An 11,732-nucleotide genomic window follows, 5' to 3' on the forward strand; every position below is an offset into this window, starting at 1 on the left:
AACTCTAGGATCCAAGTAACCAACATGGGCAGGCTCTGTTCCTATACTGACAAAGTTCTAAATACTCTTAATTTGAAGAAAAATGACATTTCACCAGCTCCATTTTTACTGTATAATTTTTATGTGACCTAATCCTCACCTTTACAACATTTGGTGCTGATGGCATAACAATACCAGAAAAACAAGTTAGTTACTACAGTCCCTGTATCATCTTGCAAAGGGCAATAAAACAACATATACGTGGAAGGAAGAAGAATAAAGAAGTCCTCATGAAATAGTCTCCTTTTTGTTTTCTAAAGACTTATCCTTAAATAAACCTGAGAATTAAAAAAAAAACTTAAAAAACAAAAAACCAAAAACCACCATCCTGATAGACAAGTGAATTAATGAAAGCAGTAGCATTATAGTAACCAAGCAACCAGGATGCCTGAATTCTTAGCTTGCTTTTCTCAGAGTATGAGACATGAGTAAACTACTTTGATGAACCCCATCACCCAACATGAACCAAGCTTAACAGAAGGGTGTCCTTTGCAATGATCTTAACTGAATATAATATTCATAAAAAGCAGGCAACCAGACTGAGAAGGTACAACCGAATTTAGTACCCTCAAGGGACAGAAAGACTGCTCTATGTTTGAGTGCCTATATTAGACACCAGAGGATCCACATGGCTGAAAGCTGCTCTAAATATACTGACCACAAGAAAAAATTCAACACAGGCTCACATCTGATCAAACTCAGACAGCTAATGCCACAGAAAACAAGGCTTCACTGCTCACAGCTGGCTTAAAATTTTAGCTTACATTGGTCTGTCACTGGGAGGAACTTGAACTTACACATAGACATAAATCTCCCAGTTGTATATTGATCAGGAGTCAGACACAGAATACCAGAGGGAATTCAGCTACCGGCAATATTTGCAACTAAGTATTTGAAAATTTCAGGATCACTTAAAACAGCTGCCAGGCCCTTCCAGAAATACAACCAGGAACTCTAACATGAGCATTTCCCTTTAAAATAGTCTGATGTGTCATCTATCACCAACCAGGGCACACAAGAAAAATGCAATTTTAAAAGGTGAAGTTCAAGAGTGATAGCATGTTTTTAAAGGTAAGAAGAATACAGTAACTACCCTACTTCACCCCATATCTAGGCTCAACCTCTGAACCTCAAAGTATACTTTGTGTTGTTTTCCTGACAAGTGATAGTGCTTGAAATAGGTCAGTCCCTCATAAAATGAAGAGGACTCTACAATTAGCACAACTCTATCTTTGTTATCTTTATAATCACCAATCATCACTTAAGACAAAAAAGCCTAAGAAGGGTTACTGACTTTCCCAATCAGGAACCTTCCAATTTAAGCAACATCCCGAACTCTGTGAGCCAACTACTGCTCTCATGACTTTCACAGAACAACACCATCAAGGTTGACCCCAAAACTTAAAAACATGGCAGGATCCATCATCCAATATCCTTTACCAAGACATTTAACATTGAACTGGACTGAAAGCAGCTTTTGAAAGTCAAAATAACTTGACAACATGTAAATAGAGCATTTGCATACATGTACACATGGAACAAATCACAGCCTCAGTGCTGCCAGGAACACTGGCTAATGTCACTGTGAGGCCAAGCTCTGTTATTTTTGGAGGGTCTTGGTGACTGGTCAAGGATCCTGGTGTCTGGAAAAAGGCAAACAGAAGGCAGCTAAATCTCACTTCAGTCCCTAGAAAGATTATGGAGCAAATCACTGTAGGACCCACCTACAGATGCTTGAAGAAGAAAAAGGTGAGGGAAATGGCATGTGGCTATTGAGGACCAACCACACCTGACACATCTCATCTTTCAGATGATTTGCCCTTTGAACAAGGGCACAGTAGCTTGTTTTGACAGTACAAAGGCTTTTAACAAGGTCTCCCACAGTGTCCTTACAGCCAAACTATTTGAAAAAGCTGACTGTAAAGTGGGAGGAAAACCTGCCTGACCAGCAGACTCCAAGGGCTGTGGTCAGTAGTCCCAAATCCATCTGGTTGGAACTAGTGATGCTCTCCAGGAGCTGACACCATGACCAGTATTGTTTAATATCTTCACTGGCAGCCTGGGCAAGGGGATGGGATGTAGATTGAGTCAGGGTAGGTACCAAAGAGGAGAGGGCTGTCCAGTGAGTTTATGGGATCTCCACCCTCAGAGGTAATCCCAACACAACCAGACATGGCTCTGAGACCTGACCTGGCCATGCTTTTCATAGGATTGGACCAGAAGATCTCCAGAAGTCCCTTCAAAACAATATTGTTCTGTAACTACATTTGAGGTAAATAAAAACAAATGGAAGCAGTTAAAAGCTTTTTAAAAACTGAGATAGTGGAGGTATTTCATTTCAAGTGAAAATAGGCCAGAAATTAACATTATAAATAAAGATGTCCAATTTTTGAACCAGTTTTTAAAAAGGCAAAGAGAACAGCTCTGGCCTTTAAAAGAAAAATCTCATTAAATGCTTTTTTCACATATTTTGCAAGCTGACCAAATTAAATCTTTTGAGGCAACAGCAGATAACCTGTTAGTTAAAAGTCTGCAAGTAAATTATCTCTCAGACCAGAGACATCTGTCTCAATTTGTGACAGAACTAATCTGGACTATACTGCCTTTCAGGAACTAAACCCACAGTATTTTCCTGACAGATGCCTGTTCTCAAAGGCTGTGAAGGTTTTCTGATAACACCCCAAGCAAAGTATACACATCACCTTTCACTTTCCAAATGCTGCCTCACTTTCCTCACCAGCTCTTGACAAGCAGCTCATTGAAGAAATACTATCACCTACAGACTTAGCTTCATTTTTCATAGCTGCTACTTTCCTATGCCATGAAATTAATTCACTTTTCAACATTAAAGACTACAACAGAAATATCTGTAAAAAGCTTTACTGTAAGTACCACTGTGATACAAATCACTGTTATACCTGAGTCTCAATAAATAAAGCCTTCTCAAAAACACAGTTCAAAATCATCCACCCTCACTTTTACCTTGATCTATCTCATACTCTCTACAAGAATGGTTAAAAAAATAAGCACCCATAAAGCTTTGGTGCTTTGACTAGCACTTATGGTAGATAATCCCATTATTTTTATGATTATTTTTATGATAGGTACCCCATTTTGTTGTTATTACTGCTATGGAAGCATCATCCTCTTGGTTTCTATTACAGTGACAGCTACAACTCCACCAGGGATTCATCCTGTACCCCAGATCTCATACAGATGGAGGAGAAAAAAAGTAAATGCAATTCCCTCAGGATAGTAATTAAAAGGATAAGCATATTCACTTGATCTAATTTAGGCATCTGAGTTAGGAGGCTAATCTAACAAAAAATTCTGTTCAACACAGAGCACGGAGCAGCCTAAATCCATGTCTGCAGGCATCCCACAGTTCTCTTCACATCACAGGGAGCCCAGAGTCTGAATTAGGGTTTCTCTAAATACTCAGAGGTAAGGTGGTGTGAATGCCCCTCCCAGATGAGTCAGACTAAAAAAATACACACAAACAAAACAGGGGAGGTAGAATGGAAACAAGGTAACAAAAATGAACAAGGTTTGGGAGCAAAAGGAAGCCCAGGCAGCTATTTATCCGACTAGTTCCTAGGGCTTATTACTTCTACATGTCACTTTCGCATCAGCGGATATAGATGTTTGTTACAAGCGAATTTCAGATGAATGATATAAAGTTCTTGAGAGCAAGCAGCAATTTATGCAGCACCGATGATACCCACAGCACATGCTGCTTCACACACCCCCCAGCCTTCCTGTGCGCACTCCGGCCACCACAGGCCAGCAGCAACAGCAAACGAGTCCAAACCCCATCATTTTCCCAGAAGAGCGACGCACAAGATAGGGCAACCTGGACACAAGGGCAAAGAAGCTTGAGACTTCTCATTCCCGTGTTTTAGATGGGGAATTTCCGACTGATGTTTAAGAGAACCGCCGCAAGAATAACTTCAGAGAACGCAGGCACAATCTTAAAGCACGATCTACTTTCGAGTTCTGCGATGTGACAGATGTCAAAGCCCCAGCTGGCCCGAAAACCATTTACTGTATTCAAAATGGTACCTTAACGCTTAGGAAACCGAATCACGTACCTCAGCCTCATTTTATTCTCTGAATTACGACATGCCGCGGTGAGAAGTCGAGACCGAGAAAAGCCAGTCTATTTACAGACAGAGCAGTTTGCAAACTTTAACTGCAGAAACCAGCTCGGTTTCTCCAAACCCCGCGTTTTCACAGCTAACCTGACGGAACAAAATCACCATCACCACAAGGAACGGGGCTCTACAAACGCGTCCGAGTCACCTCACCTCGGCAGGGCGCTCCCCCGGGCGCTCCGGGAGCTCTCTGGGCACGGACGCCGCGATCGCTCCGCTCGCAGCGCGCTGAGGGAGCGCGGGTGAGCAGCGGCAGCGCCGGCAGTGGCAGCCGCTGTCGCCACAGCCCCAGACACCACCCCCACCCAAAAAAAAAAAAAAAAAAAAAAAAAAGGAAAAAGCACACCTAGAAAAAAAAAAAAAAAAAAAAGGAAAAAAAAAGGAAAAAAAAAAAGAGCCCAGACTCAGCTAAAGAATAAAAGACAAGTAAAGCGGCTCAAGGCAGTGAAGCCCGCAGCGCTCCCGCCCGCGCCCCCCGGCCCGCCGGTACCTGTTGCGCTGCCCCGAGCGGCGGCTCCGCCGGGCCGCGGCCCCTGCGCCTCCCGCGGCGCTCGGCCCCACAACATGGCGGCGGGGGCGGAAGCGGGGGCGGGCGCTGCCCGAGGCCGGGCTCCGCCGCTGCCGGGACGGGGCTCTCGGAGCCCCATGGAGGGGTCGCTGTGCCCGGCAGTGCCGTCCCGGGTCTGGGCCGGGCTCGCCAAACAGTGCCGCGGTCCGGGGATGTCGGTACGGAGCCTGTCGGTGCCTTTGGTATACGGTAACAGCTACTGCTTAAAGACCTGGCTGACAGAGGATTTACTGCGTCCTTGCTCACCTCTCTCTCACTCCCGCTGCCTCCGCATTTGCTCCATAGGTTACCTTTGCTTTAGCTTTCCAGCTGTATGCCAGTCCTGTCTCTACTAGAAGCTGGAAAGCCGTGGCCTCTGTTCAGCATGGGTAAAGCTCCCAGATTAAGATAATTCTTTCACCTGGGAGCAGGTAAGAGCACCCTTGGTGCTTGTCCATGGGAAGGAGCCGTGTCCCGCTGGGCCCCAGACCGGCACGGAGGGGCTGCACCAGCTGCTAAACTGGGCTCAGGGCAGGCACTGCTCGGGGACTGAAACGCGTAGGGTTTCAGGGGTTTATCTTTCTAAAAATTAAAGAATCCTGCAGGAAGGCAACAAGTCAAAAATGCCATAAATTTTAACCACCAAACGTTTTCCTTCTCCAGGGAGGGGATCTCGCCGTGCAGACGATTGCACGGCCTTCCTGCTATGCCTTTGCTGGCTAGATAATTACCTATCACCTTCGTACAGCCCAGATTTTTCCACTGACTCATTCTTCTGGGTTCCTAATGAGCCTTTCCAGTTCGTTACACCTTTTAGCATTCACGGTGATTCCAGAAGAGTCACGTTCCCGTGCCATGGCAATGGCTGTGGCCACATCCTAGCACTTAGCACTGGCAGGATTTGTGCTTACACACCTGATGTCTGCATTTGCTGCTGCAGCTGCCACATTGCGCTGGCAGCATTCATGCATTTACCCCTTGTGACCTCCTCAGCCCTCATCTGATTCACTGCTTTTGAAGATACGGCATTCTCCTCCCTCACACCCAGCCCAAAAACATGCTTTGTATTTTTATCCTATGAACAGACAGCAATCTCAGCTTTGATGCACAGATATTTGCTGTGTAGGTGGATTAATACATGTGTTATTCAAGGGGCCCAGGTGGCCCTGGGCTGTTTTGAAGTCATCTGCAGATTTCATAAGCAGTGCTTCATATAATTCCAAATAATTATTTGGGATAACAAAGCAGCCCTTGGTCAAGAACAGGCTTCTCTGAAGCCCAATTAAAAAGTCTCTCATCTGACATTTTTCACTTGAATTACTTTATAGCACCTCTTAATGCACAGCCTTTAATCTGTTTAGTACACATTATAGCGATACAGCTCTAAATGTGACTTTGTTGTGTTGGCAACACCTCCAGCCTGCTCTGGACTGAAGACAAGTGCTTGCACCAGGCATAACAGTTTACAGAAACACCATTGTAGAGAGGATTAAGTAACAATAAACCAGATAAACACTTTTCTTCTCCTAAGACAAAATTGATCACGTTACTCATTACAGTAGTTAAGGATTGGGAAGGGCAATGTAAAAATCTGTGAAGGAAAGTCTCTAAGAACAGGTTAGACAGATGTTGGAGGAGTTTGGTAAATACAGTTGATGGTGCCCTGAACATTGAACTAGGTGACTTTTCAAAGAACCTCATGGTTCCTTTCTTCTCTAATTGATGTTACTGCCACGTTCCACATGCAATAAACTTGGGCCATGTCTGTGCTTAACCACTGGCTTAGAGCTGACAAAATACATAAAGCAGGAATTGCATAAAGGATGTTGGGATATTTGATTCTGTAAATATGACAGATGGGGAATGACCCCTCTGCTTTATTAAATGTGAGATCCCTATAGGGAGCAGCAATGTACCTCAGATGGGGTAACTACACACCTTGCCTAATACCTCCTTTGAGACAAAACAGAAGCCAGGAAAATCACAGAATGGTAGCATAGTTTGAATTGGAAAGGACCTTTAAGGGTCATCTAGTCCAGATCCCTGCAATAAGCAGGGATATATTCAACTAGATCAGGTTGCTCTGATCCAGCCTGGTCTTGAATGTTTGGAGAGATAGAGCATCAACAACTTCCCTGACACTGTTTAACCCCCTTCATTGTAAAAAAAAAAAAAAAAAATCCTTCATTATATCTAATCTAAATCGACTCTCTTTCTTTTTAAAACCATTACCCCTTCTCTCACTGAAACAGGCCCACTGAAAATACATACCTCTTCCCATCTCTCTCTCAGGTCCCTTTAAGTACAGAAAAGCCACAATAAGGTTTCCCTGGAGCTTTTTGTCTTTGGGCTGAACAATCCCAACTTGCTCAGCCTTGCTTCTTACCAGAGGTGCTCCAGCCCTCTGAGCATCTTCATGGCCCAAACTAGACCCACTCTAACAGGACCACATCTTTCTTGTGCTAAAAACCCCAGAGCTGGACATCCAGTGTCCAGAATCACCTCTTTTGACCTGTTGCCTGGGGAGGGACGAGTTGTAGGGAATTAAAAATTCAGCTGACTCCCTAGCAAGATAATCTGGTATATAAAATTAGTACATAAAAACTTTATGTGTTCTGATTCTACACAAATTCAATGCATCTGTGTTATCACAATGAACTGGAGCTGATCAGAGATACTAGAAGAATAAATATCTGTAAGATTAATTAATTACCAGGAAGAGGAGGAGGACTCACAATCTTTAGTACAGACACATTTGAATGCAGAAGCCCCTCAAGTCCCTGTTCCTTGGAAACAGAGTATGTAAACATACAATGTTTAGTGTCAGCTATGAAAACATGCATCCTTGAAGTAAAGCTGAACTCTTACTCAACCTAAGGGTCTTACAGAGATGTTTTATTAGTAATGTCCAAGGCACAAACTAGTATTACATTTTTTAAATGGAGAATGAAATTTGTTTCCACTCAGAGTTTGGCTACTGCTTGAAGCAGGTTCAAAAGAAAAACACTACTTTTATGAAGGTGGATTTTCTACAGGCGCTGTTGCAGATACTGCCTTTGGGCATCTCAGGGCTTGGAAAAAGTGCTTTTTACAAGCTTCAACATGTGGTTTTGGGGGCTGATGTAAAATACCAGGTGAAATAAAAGTCCCTTCTGGTGTCAGTACTCTTCTAGCAATGAATAGATAGTGGCAAAGAAACTTAAAACTGCAGGAATGACTTTGTTTCAAAAAACCATTAAAGTAAGAGAAATTGTTTAATAATAACTGATAGTAGAAAAGGGAGCTGAAAGGAGGAGAAACCAAAGGTATGATAAGATAAAGGCTTGTTCCAGATATAGGGGTAGGGCTGCAGCACAGCAGCTACTCAGAGGAGACCCATAAAGATGAAAAGTGTGGGAGGAGCAGAAAAGAAGTAGGATTTACTACAAGCAATGTTTCATCCTCTAGGATTGTTATGGTATCATTTATTATCCTGGGTTCCTAGTGGGAGGTGTCCCTGCCCGTGGCAGGGAGATTGGAACTAGATGATCTTTAAGGTCAAACTCAACCCATCCTATGGTTCTATGATGTCCTTGTCATGTCTGAGCCAAAAGCAACACACAACAGCAAAACCTAACAAGATATAATGAAGATGGAGAAACTATTCCTATTACTAGCATCTCAATTTTTACATTAAGGCTTTACTTTTTGATCATTATCTGTACTCTCTCTCAGTTTCCTGTTACAAGCAATTTTCCTATCTTTAGAATAATAAGGAAAGATCTCCACTGAGAGCAAAAAAAAAAAATGAATAAAATTGCTTAGCCTGAACTGAGTGGCAAAAGGCAACATGACTTCTTCTCTGCTCTTAGTTTACCCCATAATATTGCTTTTTTTTCTTTGCTCTGCTGTAGAAAAACACACCAGAAGTGAATGCTTTATTCTCCCTGCCCAAGCCCTCTGACCAGGCAGTGTCTAAGCTTGATGACAGGCATCTTCCTGTAAATGTATGTTTAAAATACCTAAAGTTAAACCAGGACCAAATGTACACCAGAAATCAGTTACTGCAAGAATAAGCCATGCTTTGTGCACTGGTCAGAAATCAAGGAATGTAAAGCAACAACTATTTCTGAGTGGTCAAAAAGCAGTAATTGCTCAATAGCAACCTGCACACATTCCTCCTGCAGTGACCTGTTTAATTTTGCTTCCTAGTGAGTGGCATTTCCTCATATGGAGAGTCCAGCTTGTTGTCCCAGCTATAAAGAACTACTTAGGAACAGCCACACCTACCTGATGAGTGACACCTCTGACCCCTCTATTAGATTCAACTCTCTTATTCATGCTACATTTTCTTTTTTCTCTCCAGCAAACACAGAAGCAAGGAGCCCTCACTCAGTGCTGCTGGAGGTTCCATATTTACAGCAGTGCCAATTGCTTTCCTCTTTTTGAGTAAATGCTAGATACTGTCTTTTAACCCACATCATTATTTAAAAATGGAGGCAAAAAACTAGAACGGGATAAACAAAAGGACAGGTTAATATTTGCTTTCCACACCTAACAGAACAAGAGTGGTGCATTTCTGATATAGATTCTGAGTAACAATTTATCAAAAAGGAGTAGAAGGCACAAAGCACACACTGCATCAAAAATAGAACTTCTAGAGGTGTTGGTTTGGTTTCTGAACCAGAAGCCCACACAGGTTTTAAAATAACAAATGGCTACCTGTATTAATTTTGCAGGATTTTCTATTACTTCATAGCTGTATGAAATAAAATATTAATGTCCCAACTTTGTTCCCTGCCAAGCACTGGTATTATTTAATAGTGGATGGGGAGCTGGACTGTATTTGTTCAGTGTGGCAAAGGCTTCTTTGCCTACCGCACTGAAATTATTTTGAGATTTACAGAACATCTATGTAACCATAGAGAAAGCAGCTTTCCAGACAGGCCAGACCATGTTGTGAAGGGAGGCAGTGCTGACTCATGCAGACTGAATTATTGCAAATAAAACTTTGCCAACTGCTGAGCAGACACAAGGGTTTTACTTGCTATCCCTAGCTGCAGTGCAGGCGGGCAGAAACGCTCAAGCACACAGGAATTTCACAAGTGCCAAGTGCTGACAATAGCAGAGTAATGGGGTTAAGCAAGGTTATTTGTTGCAATTTTACAATCCTGATGCCACAATTAGTAAATAACACCTTGGTAAGACAGCGTTGCAGGTTCATTTCTGACACATTTGTTTCTCTGCACTCAGGTTTTGATGCAAGCCAAGAAGCCACTCTGATCCAAATCGTCTGGGATCCCTACTGCATTTGCTACAAATGTGCGGTTTTTCCCCACATCTTTCACTTTTAGGTGCTAAAAACCTGTTATTTCATACATACTTTTGGGTTCTGAGGACCAGTACTGCTTTTGAGTAGTGTACCTCTTGTGTACTGAATTTTGTGAGGTTGTCTGGAATTACACGTTGCTTTTAAGGTATGGATAACATAAATATTGTGGAAATTTTGAAATAAATCTTCTCAGATTTCAGAATGTTTAATGAGTTGTCTGTGAAAAGGAAATTTTTTCAGATTTATGGATTTCTGGAAAGGTGCAAGCATGCTATAAAACAAGTACATGCTATGACAAAGATAGACAAAACTGTAGAACAGTAAAGTGAGTTTATGATTAATAACATAATTAATAAAAACAGGGATTCATTGAAAGAGATCACTGTGATTTTAAGCTGGCTTATGGAAGTCTACACAAAAGCTCTATGTTGATGGGACACAGAAATTTCCCCCGACTGCAGCACTTGCTTGCCTGGTGTAATGCTGAGAGTTTGAGGCACTGCTGCCCCCATCTGCCTGACATCCTGCTGGACTTTTCCATTAAAAACGGAAGCAAAGGCAAATTCTTCCACCAGCTGCAAATAATAAGGTTGTGCTGCACCTGGAATCAGTGGCAAACTTGTTGCATTCAGGGGGTTAGTCTAATTTTGCAGTGTTTCCCCAAAACAGAGTTGACCTCTTAGGTTTAGGGGCTTTTTTTGCAGTCGAAAGTTGTTTTTGACCAGAGGTAAGTCTGTCAGAGCAAGTCACTTTGTAACTTACGTTGACATTAAAGTTTAACAGAGTTCAAGCCAGAGCTGAAATCAATGGAGTGTGAAAAGAGAGATCATACTATCAGCCATTAATGCTTCACTTGAATTTTCATGCAAGGTTTATTTTGCTTTTATCCTGCTTCTTGCTTTGGAAAGGGAAATCTATAACAATTTGCTGATCTACTTCACTGATCTACTCCAAGTCTTTCTGAAAATTCATTTCCCAGAGGAATTTTGGCTGCAGAGTCACTAAAACACTTAAGAACAAATGATTCTAATATTTGTGACCAATAAATCCTCACCTGTCTGTTAAGTTTAACCTTCATGGCTAATAGTTTAAGGCAAAATTATCCTTCTGTTCTGGGTCAGCAGTGTCAGGAAAAGGGCTTTTACTGCCTAACAAGATAAATCCATCAGCACTTGGCATTGGCAGTCCTTCCAAGAAATACTGTGCTTCGTGGGTGAGGCTGAATTTGCTTTTCCTCTTCTGAACTGGGATCATCATGGATTGGATGCCACTGCCTAGATCAGTATCTTGGCACTTAGTGAGCAAATTAACTGGAGGGACAACTGCAAACATTCAGTTTGCAGTTTCAACCTGCTGGAAAGACAAAGAGCACAAGAGCTGTGTCCCCTGTTTCTGCCATGCTGAGGTCCTGGCCCATTTTGTCTTACAAGGAGCCAGCTCAGTTGTGCCTGAGTAGTGGTCACTAGACTGACAGGATTTAAAATCAGATTAAAAAGAAACACTTAAATACAGAGACACAGCCAGGCAAAGAAGCTCTGTCACTATTATAGAGATGTTAAAGGTTCCTGGTAAAACTCCCATCTTTGCTTGGCATGATGAAGCCTTCATCAGTCCTGGAGCAGTAAATGAGAAACAGGAAACTTATGGGCATTATTTCAGGTAAATCTACATCTGCAAACTT

The 11,732-nt window shown here is 42.4% G+C and overlaps 1 protein-coding gene across 4 annotated transcripts in view; it reads right to left on the reverse strand.

Annotated features, from left to right (window-relative positions):
* ITSN2 (intersectin 2) overlaps positions 1 to 4,768 on the reverse strand; it is an 80,440-nt gene extending 75,672 nt beyond the window's left edge. For 2 of the 4 annotated variants that reach the window (XM_059842981.1, XM_059842987.1), the window contains exon 1: positions 4,684 to 4,768. The gene's annotated coding sequence lies outside the window, so the exon portion shown is untranslated. Of the gene's footprint in view, positions 1 to 4,130; positions 4,232 to 4,346; positions 4,438 to 4,683 lie in introns of those variants that run through there. The other 2 variants (XM_059842982.1, XM_059842983.1) reach the window with 2 other exon arrangements.
* Between the last annotated feature and the right edge of the window lie 6,964 nt (positions 4,769 to 11,732).

Source organism: Haemorhous mexicanus, chromosome 3 (genome assembly GCF_027477595.1).
Source record: "Haemorhous mexicanus isolate bHaeMex1 chromosome 3, bHaeMex1.pri, whole genome shotgun sequence".
Taxonomy (NCBI): Eukaryota; Metazoa; Chordata; class Aves; order Passeriformes; family Fringillidae; genus Haemorhous; species Haemorhous mexicanus.